Consider the following 13,909-nt stretch of genomic DNA (forward strand, 5'->3'; position numbering starts at 1 on the left):
TTTCATCATCAAACTTGCTAAGGGTCTATATTCTAATTCCAACAACAAAAAAGAAATAATACTATGTGGTGTGATAGAGGGGTTATCACTGCAATAATAATCATACTACAATCTTTAAATGTGTCAAATAAATATTTTGTGTACCTTAAGTTTATGCAACATGTCAAATATATTTCAATTAAAAACTGACCATACACGACGGTGGTGATTTCATCATAAATGAAAGGATAGATTAATTGGGGATTCCATCAGTGGCCTCCAGTGTGCACTCTGCCACCTCCATCACCCCAGATCCATTCATCCTCCATCTTCCCTGAAACATCCTCATCAGTTTACACTCTGACCCTCAGATGTCTACTAAAATTCCACCTGCTCTCTGACTTTCAGTTAATCTTTTTAAATTTCAATATTGCACTCTCCACCTTCACCTTGTGACATTTTTCACATCCAACCCTTCATGACCACTATTCTAAGGGCCTCAGTCTAATCCTACTCAGCTTTCATCACCTCTGCATAGTCCATCATCCATGGCCTTCTTCCTCTTGCCTTCTACCTACCCCCACTCCAATATTTTATCCCATGACCTGTGTCTTCCATGCCCCAGCCCTCAGCTCTCAGACATCATCAAGGTCCCCAGGAACATAAAGCACACCCTGCACCCACTACACCCAGTTCTATAATATCACACTCCTGTTCCTGGGCTCACTCACGCCCGCTGTACCCTTCAGCTCCCTCATCGTCCTGTGCCCATTTTGCCTTCCTGGCCATGTCTGTTATCTTTCCCAGTCCCACCTCCTTTTCCAGCAAGCTCTCTGACTTGAACCATTTTCTTCTATCTACCCCATCTTAATCCCCTCTTACCATATCATGTTTTTATTTTTAAAAAGGTTTTATTTATTTTTATAGAGAGGGGAAGGGAGGGAGAAAGAGAGGGACAGAAACATCGATCTGTTGCCTGTCACACTGCCCACCAACAGGGGCAACGTGTGTCCTGACTGGGAATCACACCAGTGACCTTTTGGTTTGAAGGATGACAACCCAGAGCCACACCATGGTTTTTAAATCCATCGCACGATTGACGTTTCCTCACTGTAGCCCATTAACTTCCCATTCTCATTAGAACTTTTGTTTGCACGACTCTCTTCTCCATGATCTCCTCCGATCCCAGTATCTTTCCTACCTTAACTCCCTGCACACTTTGTCCACTTGCAATTTTACCCCCGACATTGCAATTTAATACTGAACCAACATGAAAAACATTTGCTTTTTATCTTTCTTCTTTTCCTGCGCTGTCACCCTCCCTCCTCTGCTCTCTGTTAACAGCATTTCATCCCTGCTTTCCCTTTTCTTTGTAGCCCATTCTTACTCTGACCCATCACATATCCAGACACTGAAGCCGTCTTCCTTAAGTCCCAGTTTCAGAGCATTAATCTTGATGTAAGTTTGTAATGCTCACGGCACATTTTAAGTGCTGTGCACTGTAATAAATATTGCCCTTGCGATTGTTGCAGGGCTAAAAAAAACTATAGAGTAAGAAGAACACCCCTGCTACTTAGGCAGCTAGAAGTCTTGAGCTATAGTAATTCTTCTGTATGAGATCATCTTATTGAGATATACACATGCATAGTGACTGTGATTTTATGCAAGAGAATAATTGTGAGTGTAGGTGAGTGTATTTGTGAGTATTTACAGATGTGGGAGTAAATTTTCATGTGTTTGTTGTGTGCATTAATGTGTGTGTACAGTTGAAATTGTGTGAGTTCATTATTGTTTGTGTAAATGTATGAATATTTGAGTGATTGTGCATTCCTGTGTGTTTGTATCTGTGTGTAAATGATCCAGTGTATGTGTGTGTGTCTGTAGGTTGGGTAGTCCACCATAATGGCTCTAACAACTGACTCGATAATGAGGGTAATTGCCTAATGAACTTGGATCAAAGAGTTGATCTGTATGTAGAAAAACCTAAAAAATTAAATTCACCTTGTAAGTTATATTTTTTTCTCTTGGCCTATGAGAAATATATTTCTTAATTGAAAAAGCAATCACAATGTTTCCTGAAAATTTTGCAAAAAAGCAAGTGGAGAGGCTTGTGCTGACCCTTTGATGATCTTGAATTCAGTACGTGGCATTGGCTTTTCAGATACTTACAAAAAGGAATCTACCTGTGAAACTGTGTGACCCTAAAGCTCTATTTGAAAGGGATTTATAATAAGCTTCTGCCCTTCTTTATATGGATATTGTTCTGCCTCTGCTTCGGATCACTATTGGGGGTCAAATATTCCCACAAAATTTGCATGTAAGTTGACACTGACTTGAGCACATGAGGGCAGTGATATCCAATGTACATTACTGACACTATGTTTTTCTAATTACTTGTTCCTGTTATTAAACCTTTCTCGATATTTTGACTCAGTTCATTTCTTTGCTTCATAGGTCAACAGTCTTCTGTTCCCTTGTAAGAAGATTAGGAAAGAACTCACTTTGGGTACAACTTCCCAATAGAGAAGAATGTCCAGTGAAACACGCAGACTTGCCCATGTCCCTCAGTGGTCAGACCTCAACACTTCCTGCTCTTTGCACCCCATGGGAGAGCCTGTCTGTTCCAGGGATCATGGAAAGAGCCTGTCACAAACACTGCAAGTTTCCTAAGAGATGCTGGCTGGGAACTTGGAGTTGTTCTTAGTAACTAGCAGCTGGAAAGAAACTTCATAAGTGTAGCAGCATTGGCACTGACTCGGCTCCCAAGCCTGTCAGTGCCAATGCTGCTACAGATGAAGTGATCACTGCAGTTCAGAGGGGAGGTCACTGAATCACAACCCATATCTCAGAGCCTGGCTGCCTCCCTGTTACATGTACTGACAGGGCTGACTTCACCATCAGCCAGCATCCAGGAAGCAAGTAGAAGTCAGTGGATTTTCTCTTTATCAACCTGAGAGGTACAGACTGGAAGGGAAGGCGTTGCACCAGGAACCTGGGTAAGTGAACATACTGCCCGAAGGGATCTTGGGTGAGTGAGCCTGGTCCAGCACTAAAGCCACAAAAACGGGGAAAAATACCTGAGGCTTTAGTTCAGTACTTCAAAAGAGACGGGTCCTAGACCTGCTCCAATCCCTGCTGGCTCCTGATATGGTGTAGTGTGGTCCTCACTCACAGTCATGGTTCAATAGAGCAGTCATGTTCCCTGACAATTAATGTGCTTAAGAGCTGGAGTTCGAAGTCAATCTCTGTTCAGAGGGATTTCCAGAAAATACAAGAGTAGTTATCAGGTTTCCAGAGGGGCACTGTGATACCTCCATGTTTTCCAAACTATAGGAATCATCTGACCCTGTGCAGAAAAGTGTGTCTAAGAGCATTTGCTGAAGTAGAAACTTCTTTAACTCTGGGTGTATATTGGGCTTAATAGATTTCATCATTGTGTCTCTATTGATTATGAAGAGACTATTCTGACTTAAAGTTAAGGAGGCAGTATTTAAGAAAAGTGTGTTTACAAATTTCAGTCATTACCTTCAGGCTCAGATGTATCTTGTGGTATTTCTGCTTCTTTAAATATAATACCAATCTAGAAAATATGTCATTTATGTAATATGTAGGTTTATGTCTTACCGTTCATTTTTCATATGTCTTGTACTTTTGTATTTTAAACACAGATGTAGCATTACTGTTAATTATTTTATTTAACCTAGATCTTAATAGATATATGATCTGAAATGACTAATAATTTTGATTGTACCACACACCATTTACCAACAAGCATCAAAAGCTTGTGTCTCATAGTTCTGGTGACTCATATAATTGTACTTCTGTTCCTGGAATATAATCTAATGAGTTTTCTGTGGCCATCTAATATTTAACTGGCCTTGTGAACTTGTGAGGGATAATAAAGAAGTTATTTCATGTGTGGCCTTGATAGCAATGATTCATTCATATTCTGAAAGTGTTCTTGAATGGTTACGCATTCAACCCTTAGCAACCAGTAAATGGCAAAGAAACTTTGCCAATATTTCAGTAAAAACTGCTGAAGTGGAGGATATTAGAGTTCAGTTGACGTGATGCATGTGGCTTATGCGTCGTATTCTCATGCAGGGTTCTCTCTGTGTCAGAAGAAAATATCAGTCACTGAGAAGTGAGGACATGACCACCAGGCATTTGGCAGCTGGAATGATATTTTTGCTACAGTCTACAATCAGAGTCCTGGGGAATTTGTCTCTGCTTTACCATGATTCCTTCCTTTACTTCACTGCATACAGACTGAGGCCCACAGATTTGATTGTAAACACCCTGATGGTGGCTAACACTTTGGTTCTGCTCTCTAGTGTAATCCACTCTACAATGCCATATTTTTGGAGGTATCACCACCTGAGTGATTTTGGATGCAAATTTTTCCCCTATTTACGTGCAGTGGGCAGGGGGGTGTCCATTGATACCACCTGCCTCCTGAACGTCATCCAGGACATCACCATCAGCCCCACAAAATTCAGGTGGGAAGGACTTAACGTGAAAGTTTCAAAGCACATTGTCCCTACAATTTTTTTGTACTTGATCCTGCAAATGTTGGTAAATGCTGTTTATCCTATATTTATGTTTACCAATTTGAGCAATGAAAACATCACAAATACAAAAAGTTTTGGGTACTGTTCAGCTGTTCATCACGATAAAACAATGGACTCATTATATGCACCATTGATATTGTTCCCTGATGTTGTATGTTTTGTGCTCATGCTCTGGGTCTGGCTCTGGGTCTGTGTCTGTGGTCTTCATCTTGTACAGACATGAGCAGAGGGTCCAATATGTTGCTAGAGTTCTCATCACCTCCCAGTCCTCCCCTGAGTTCAGAGCTACCAAAACCATCCTTCTCCTGGTGAGCACCTTTCTCTTTTTTAATACCCTTTCCTCCATCTTTCATATTATTTTAAGTGTTTTTGAAAACCCCAACCAGTTCATCCTGAGTACTAATGCAGTATTCTCTCTGAGATTCCCAATTGTCAGTCAAGTCTGCTCTTGAGCCAAGACTCTACTGTCTCCAGACTCAGCTTTGCCTGAATAAGGAATATAAAATCCACTAATCCTATGAGAAACATGTAAGTTGCATGTATGTGCACCCTGTTCATTTGGTAATTCACTCATCCTCCTCAGTGTCCTGAGTACCACCCAGAGTGCCTTACAAGGGACTGGTACACAGAACATGGTGAGCATCCTCAAAGTCACCAATGGTATAATGGAAAGTGTAATGAAATATCATATAACGGTTCTGTAAATACTTACGTGATTGAAGTTTCCTCATGTTTACCGTGGAGGATTTCAAAACTGATGCAATAGAGACATCATGCCCTGTAACAATCTGGATATTATGGAGAAGTCTTCGAGTGTGTAACTTGAATCTATCGAACTAAATTTTCAAGAGCAAGGCAAGGAATTGTAAGAAAAGGTACATGAAGTTGGGACAGCAGGTGACAGGTCCCTGCTGAAGCTGAAGCCACTGGTACTGAAGCAAAATTCAGTCCGTGCGGGAAGCTTGTGGGAGCCAGTTGTGCTTTGTGCATGACAGCCCTGGAGAGCCGGTGGGCCTTTATTTGATACACGATACTATGAAGGGATGGCTTGCTCACACGCATTCCAGTAGATACGGCCAGGTTTAACTGGAGGGGGTCAAAGGAAGGCATAAGATTACATTTTAGTTGATGTGTAAACTACATGAGGTGAGTGTGACAATTTCAAAAGACGTATAGTGCGGGGAGTGGGACCGGCAGAAGGCAGGTGTTTTGTGTGTGTGTGAAGAGGATATGGGCATGATGGTCAGAAGGCTGGTCTGCGCTTTAGAGACAAGGTGCGCACTCTCGTCTCTAAAGTGATGATGCTAGTCCATGGCGGGGACTTCCATTAAATTTGGAGGACTGTAGGCAGAGCCATAAGTGAGGAAAGACAGGAATCCATTCTATGTATGTGCAGTGTGTGGACCTTTGATTTTGGAGAAACAAAGTGGGTATTTCCTCAATCTTAGAAGAGGTTTTTAGGTAATATTCTCTGTGAATTGTTTTTTTATTAATTAATTTATTTTTCCAAATACATTTGTCTCTGCTTTCCCCCCAATACTTTCCCCTGCCCCCTCCTCCCTTTCTCTCCCTCAATCCTTCCCCACTTTGGCTTTGTCCATGAATCTAAAGAAAACATCAGCAAAATGAAAAGGGAGCCAACTGTATGGGAAAATATATCTGCTAATGATACATCAGATAGAGGTTTGATCTCCAAAATATATAAAGAACTCACTTGACTCCACTCCAAGAAGACAAATGATCCAATGAAAAAATGGGCAAAGGACCCGGGCAGATGCTTTTCCAAGGAAGAGATACAGAAGGACCAGAGACATTTGAAAGGATGCTCGGCATCACTAGCCATCAGAGAAATGCAGATCAAAACCACCATGAGGTACCACCTCACACCGGTCAGAATGGCCATCATAAACAGATCAACAAACAACAGGTGCTGGCGAGGCTGTGGAGAAAAGGGAACACTAGCACACTGTTGGTGGGAATGCAGACTGGTGTCTGTGCATTTTGAAGCCAATAGAAAGTTTTGGAATTCAATGTTCTGAAAAAGAAAGACATTATTTTGACCTAATAGATACACTTATTGAAATTTATACCACAATTTTAAAAAACCTGTATTTTTAGCTTATGTGAAACACTGCAATATATATCATCAAAAAAGAAGAAAAAGTTATTTAGAGATATACACATACCTATAGTTGTGTGTATGTACCTATGTATATGTGCCTGTGTATGACTGTATGTATGTATGTGTACACACATATACATGTAATGTCACTCAATATATTGGAAATTTGTACAGCAATAAAAAGTTAAAATTGTTCTAATTACAATAATGACAGTTCTTAAAGCATTTGTAATCTAATGTGTATATTGCTATTCTAGCTGTTTAATTTTTGAAATTACAGAAAATGTACTTAATTCTATTAGTTGGCCATATCCCTTGAAAATATATATATATGACCATCTAAAAAATGTTTTTTAAAGGAGTAATTTGTATATTTAAATTAAATATAATATTTTATACATTTTGGCATTAATTCATTATGTTCTTATATTGTCTGTTAATTTCTTTTTCTTAATTTTAAAATATAATGATATATCTTAATTCTATTTTTAATGTATGCATGTATTTTTATTGTTGAAATACATTTGCTCCATTTTCTCACAACCGCTTTCCCCTGTTCCACCCACCCCCACCTCCCACCCTCAATCCTTCCTTACTTTGGCTTTGTTCCCTGATTTGACCCTTCCCCTACTTTCCCTGTTACCCTCCTCCATCCTTCCCTCTCCTTACTGTCGGTTTCTTTTTTCTTTCAATGTTGCTAGTTATGTTTTTTTTTTGTTTGTTTGTTTTGTTGACTAGGTTTCACTTAGGTGAGATTATATGGTATTTGTCTTTCACCCGCTGGCTTATTTCACTTAGCATAATGCTCTCCAGTTCCATCCATGCTGTTATGAAGGGTAGTAGCTTTCTTTCTTTCTGCTGTGTAGTATTCCATTGTGTAAATGCACAATAGTTCTTTGATCCATTCATTCCTTGATGGGCACTTCATTTACTTCCAGCACTTGGCTATTGTACATTGTGCTGTGAACATTGGGGTGCATAGATTTTTTTGAATTGGTGTTTTGGGATCTTATGGTATGATCCCAGAAGCAGAATCTCTGGGTCAAAAGGCAGTTTCATTTTTAGCTTTTTGAGGTAACTCCCAAACTGTCTTCCACAGTGGTTGCACCAGTCGGCATTCCTACCAATGTTGTACTAGGGTTCCCTTTTCTCCACAGCCTCGCCAGCACTTGTTTGTTGGTTTGTGATGGCCATTCTGACCAGTATGTGAAATGGTTTCTCACTATGGTTTTAATTTGCATTTCTCTGATGTCTAGTGAAGCTGAGCATCTTTTCATATGTCTCTGGACCCTGTGTATGTCCTCCTTGGAGAATTGTCTGCTCAGGTCCTTTGCCCATGTTTTAATTGGATTGCTTGTCTTCCTGGAGTGGAGCTGTGTGAGTTCTTTATATATTTTGGAGATCAAACCCTCGTCTGAGGTATCATTGGCAAATATATTTTCTCATACGGTTGGTTCCCTTTTCATTTTGCTGATGTTTTCTTTAGCTGTGTAGAAGCTTCTTATTTTGATGAGGTTCCATTTCTTTATTCTTCCCCTTATGCTCCTTGCTCTAGGGGACATATTGGTGAAAATATTGCTACGCTAAATATCTAAGAGTTTCCTGCCTATGTTCTCCTCTAGGACTTTCATGCTGTTGCGACTTATACTTAAGTGTTTTATCCATCTTGAGGTTATTTCTGTGTATGGTGTAAGTTGGTGGTCAAATTTCAATGTTTTGCATGTAGCTGTCCAGCTCTCCCAACATCATTTGCTGAAGAGGCTATTTTTACTCCATTTTAAGCTTCTTCCCCCTTTGTTCAATATTAATTGACCACAGAGACATGGGTTTATTTCTGGGCTCTCTATTCTTTTCCATTGATCTATGTCTGTTCTTACGCCAGTACCAGACTGTTTTGATTACAGTGGCCTTGTAATGTAGTTTGATGTCAGGTACTGTGATCCCTCCTCCTTTGTTCGTCTTTCTCAAAATTGCTGTAGCTATTCCGGGTCGTTTATGGTTCCATATAAATTTTCGACATGTTTGTTATATATCTGTGAAATTCGTCACTGATATTTTAATAGGGATTGCGTCGACTCTATAGATTGCTTTGGGTTGTATGGACATTTTGATGACGTTAATTCTTCCAATCCATGAACATGGAATGTGCTTCCATTTACTTATGTCTTCCTTAATTTCTTTCTCTAGTGTTGTGTAGTATTCTCGTTGTGGTTCTTCAGTATATAGCCTTTTTTTAAAATTGATTTTTGGGTTGGGGGAAAGAAAGAAACATCGATTTGTTTTCCCATTTATTTATGTATTCATTGGTTGATTCTTGTATGTGTCCTGACTGGTGATCGAACCTGCAACCTTGCCATAGTGAGATGATGCTCTAACCAGCTAAACTACCTGGCCAGGGCAATATATGGTCTTTTTAAAAAGGTAACTGTGAATACTTGAAAAGAATATGCATTTTCAATTTGTATCATAGCTACTTTGATGTGTTGCTGAAGTTATTATTTTTAGATTTAGTATTTAGGCCATAACTATAAAATAACATTTGCCTACATTATCTGTCACAATATTAGTGATATTTTAATATCTTCTATTCCAGTGGCATTTGTTTCAAACATCCTTGTTCCTGTAACTGCATTATTTGATGTGATTTTGTTTTATGCTATTTGCTACACACAGTAGCCATGCTGTAACTTCTGAGTCACGTTACCCTATAAATCTCTGCTTTATCCCACTTAATCCATCTCATCTTAAATTTGCTTTCCTGCTACTGTGACTATCATTTCTGATTCAGTTATCTACATTTGCCTGATCCTGGATGATTTTGTCTCTTTCTCATTGTTATCTTCTCTGTGTGCTTTGTAAGGATGCAGGTATCACAGAAAATCAGCCCGTCCCTGGATTTTGTCTTCTTTTTCTTCATTGAAGTCAGTTTTGTCCTTTTATGTGCCATTGCATTATTACATTTTACCACTTGCATTTGCTGCCCCAACCCTGAACTGTGGGTCTCTCGCTCCTGTTTTACTCTTGTCTTTTTAATTTTATTTTCTGTTTCTCTATAGTTTATTTTGCTCTGTAGTTCCTGTTACATAGATTATCACCTTTATCTAGGTCCACAATATTTTGATGTCTCGAACAGGACATGTCATACCAATTAACCATTCACTCCCATTCTACCTTCCCCAACCATGAAAACTGTTTGTATGCTTTCTGCTTTTACAAATTTTACTATTGTAGACATTTTTAAAAATATATCTATTTGTTTATTTTTTAGAGAGAGGAGAAGGGTGGAAGAAAGAGAGGGAGAGAAATGTCGATATGAGAGAGAAACATCAATCAGTCACTTCCCATTAGCACCCTGACCAGGGACCAAACCCCCAAACCTAGGTATGTGCCCTGACCAGGAATTGAACTGGCAATCTTTCCCTTTGCAGGACGATGCCTGACCAACTAAACCACACCATTCAGGGCTATAGATATTGTTTTCTAAGTGGAGTTATGCCATATGTGGCCTTTTGTTTCTGGCTTTTATCACTGGGTATTACTGTTTTCAAGAGTCCTCCTTGTTGTAATATGTATCAATATTCCATTTCTTCCTATGGCTGAACAACACCCCATTGTACGTCTAGAGCACATTTTGTTTATCCATTCATCAGCTGATGGACGTTGGGTCATTTCCACCTTTTGGCTACTTTTCATAGTGCTGCTATGAACATTCTTGTACCCTTATTCTTTGAATATCTGTTTTCAGTATATATCTAGGAGTGGTATTGCTGGGTCACATTCTGTGTTTCACTTACAAAATTAATACCCAAATTATTTTCTACAGTGGCTGCACCATTTTACATCCCACCAGCAATGTATGAAATTTCCTGTTCCTCCACATTCTCACCCACAGATGTTAGTTTAAAATTTTTTATTATTATATCCATGGTAGTGGGTATAAAGTGGTTTCCTCAGTATTTTTTATTGTGGTAAAATGTACATAACAACATTTAACATTTTAACCAGTTTTAAGTAAAATTTAACCAGTTTTAACCAGTTCTGTGGCATTAAGAACATCTGCATTATTGTGCAATCATTATCACGATGCCTTTCCAGAACGTTTTCATCAACACAAACTAAAACTCTGTACCCATTAAACAATAAGTCCCCATTTTCCCTCCCACCAGTCCCTGACAGCCGTTATTTTTCATTCAGTTTTAATGAAACTGACTTCTCTTGATGCTTCATTTAAGTGGAATCACACAATATTTGGCCTGTTGGGCCGGGCTTATTTCAGTTGGCATAATGTTGTGAAGCCTCATTGGTGCTGTATCATGTATCATGATTTCATTATTTATAGGGTTGAATAATATTCCCTTGCATTTGTATACCATGCTTTTTTTATCCATTCCTCCATCAGTGGACATTTGTGTTAGTCCCATGTTTTGACTATTGTAAATAATGCTGCTGTGAGCATTGGCTAAAAATATATGTTGGAGTCACTGCTTTCAGTTCTTTTGGGTGTATACCCGGAAGTGAAATGGCTGGATTATATGTTAATCCTATGTTCGATTTCTTGAGGAAGCATCGTATTTCCCCAAAGCTGCACCATTTTAGATTTCTACCAGCAATATTCAAGGGTCTAATTTCTCTGTACTTTTACAAACACTTGTTATTTTTTGTTTTATAGTAGCCATCCTAGTGTATGTGACATGCTGCTTTTCATTTACATTTCCTTAATGACCAAGTTTACATTAAATATCTCATGTGCTTTGTTGGCCACCTGTGTATTTTCTTTAGAAAAATGTGTATTTAATCTTTTACTCACTTTTTCATTTTTTTTTGGTCTTGTCAAGTTATAAGAGTTATTTACATACTCTGGAGACTGGATTCTTTTTTGATACATAATTTGGAAATATTTTCTCCCATTCATTCTCTGGGTCCTCTTTACTTTTTGGTGATGTTTATAGATGGACAAAAGTTTGTAGTTTGATGAAGACCACTAATTTTTTTTCTGTTGTTGCTTGTGCTTTTGTTGTCATGCCTAAGGAACCATTGTGAAATCCAATGTCAGAAAGATGTACACTGGTATTTGCTTCTAAATGTTTATAGATTCAGCTCTTCTATTTTTCCCACTTTCACAAATAGCTTGTCATTGCCATTATCCTTTTTGTTCACATGATACCCTGTACACTCTTTCCTCCTAGATCCCAAATCCCTTAAACCCTGAACTTCCTTGCACATTTGCCCCTTGTAATCTTAAACTGACATTGCACATTAACCACTAAGCAATATTCTTTTGCCTTTTATACCTCTGCCTTTTCTGAGCACTATACCATACACCTCCAGACTTGGTACCACCATCTTATCCCAGTCCCTCCTCCCCTATTTCCTTGTGCTTCTTCTTACACTGCTCTATCACACATCCACACACTGGAACCTCCCAAACACTCCAGTGCTCAACAGCGGCTACTGCCTGTTTCTAACAAATGTCCTGTGGGTAGGAGTGTTTGCACAGGTCAAGCTCTGAGTCAGGTCACATAAAGGAAAACTGAGAAAGGAGCTTTTCATCATGCCGCCAGGTAAGACACACGGTGGAAATTCTCTGGTAACTAACTGGATTTTGGGTAGTTCCAGAGATATTCTTTCCCCCTCTAGTGTCTGCTAGGTTGATGGTCTTCATTCACTGTTACTGTTTTTTCCAGGTGGTTGGTTTCCAAAGCTACCTTGAAGATGAAGAGATGGGGTTGGGATTAGGGTGCATTGCAATGCCACAAGGCTCACTGTTTGTGAATGTGTGGACTGAGTCAGCGGCTCAACAGGGGCAATAACTGGCCTCTATACGGGGCCTCAGAAGTGGGTCAGTGGTATCACACCCACCCCTGCCCTTCACTGTTCAGTCTAGCAGATTCCAACCTTTCAGGCCAACTCCATCTCTCTAGCTTTCTTTTGGCATCCTATCATTTCACTTCCTTTCTCTCACTTCAAAAACATATTCTTTATGTTAGCTCTGTTTATTCTACACATATCTAAGATAACAACTGGAGACGTTGACTTTCACCTACCGGTTCCACAGCCTTGAGATGCTGAAGTTTTTGCAGGAATTTGTGCTGATTTCCTGTTGTTTTCATTATCAAGGTCTCCTGTGTTCTAAACTCAGCTGTTCCCATAGAATTATCTGTTGCCTTATATAAACACAAGCAAAAAAGTCAAACTCTCCATGAATATTCCCAAAAGAAACTACTTTCACAGAAGAGTACCCAGTGATACACATTGCTTTGTTTGAAGATATTGTAAGACTGAAAGAAACAGAGATACCAGGGCACTCTAGGGCAAACAATTTATATCCTTCTATAATAATTGTTTTATTTTCCAAAGTTTCTCTGGACTTCTCTACCTGTGAGGCCTCTTGGATCTGCTCTCCTGGCTCTGGGGCCTCCCTAAACTAACTTAGTTTTCACCATCATGACACAGATTAGTTGACTTTCTTAAGTCTACATCCTAACCCAAACAACTACATTTATTGTGATTTAGAAGTTAGGTAAGCTTTTCCTTTAGTATATTCCATCTTCTTAAGAGAATAGTTAGAATTCTTCCAATCTTTCTACCCGTGTACCTACCCACCTGTCAGTTATATATCTGCCTTGTTTCGAATCACATCTATGATTTCAGGTCTAGTGAATGTTTGAATTTAGCCTTTATGTGGAGTGCTCCTGTGCGCCCGAGAGCCTCCAAGTCCCCCTTTAATAACACCACCAGTCATTTGAATGAGGGGCCCGCCCTAGTCCAGACAGTTTCATTTTAACTTTCCACAGTGACTCTGTTTCCACTAAGGACACATTCTGAAGCACTGGCGGCAAAGGTTCAACGTGGTCAATTTGAGGGACACCATTTAACCCCTAATGGATGGGCTACGGTGATGCCATAAAAGGAGATTCATTTGCCATGTGTGGTTCTTCAAGATAATGAGAAAAAAGCCTAGAAAAGAGAAAGGACGAGAAGGGGAAATGCCTCTCGCAGGCAAACACTGATTCCCTGGTCATGTGTGTGTCCTCCCTTCCTCCTGAAATGCAAGGTTCATGTAACTTGAAAACCTTCACCTCTCTACCTCTGAGATACTGAGTCAAGAGCAGAATATGTTAGGTTTTCTGTGTATGTTAGTGTGTGTATAATCCTAGTCACACTGCATTAGGCATATCCTACAATATACCTCAGTGATGAAAGTCGTTACAGCTGGATGGCAGAATTGTATCGCTCA

The 13,909-nt window shown here is 39.5% G+C and overlaps 1 pseudogene; it reads left to right on the forward strand.

Moving 5' to 3' along the window:
• Nucleotides 1-4,158: 4,158 nt before the first annotated feature.
• LOC129081562 (vomeronasal type-1 receptor 4-like) lies at nucleotides 4,159-5,082 on the forward strand (annotated as a pseudogene).
• Nucleotides 5,083-13,909: the final 8,827 nt, after the last annotated feature.

Source organism: Pteronotus mesoamericanus, unplaced genomic scaffold (assembly GCF_021234165.1).
Source record: "Pteronotus mesoamericanus isolate MK-2021 breed Mesoamerican mustached bat unplaced genomic scaffold, CSHL_Meso_final scaffold_1135, whole genome shotgun sequence".
NCBI classification, from domain to species: Eukaryota; Metazoa; Chordata; class Mammalia; order Chiroptera; family Mormoopidae; genus Pteronotus; species Pteronotus mesoamericanus.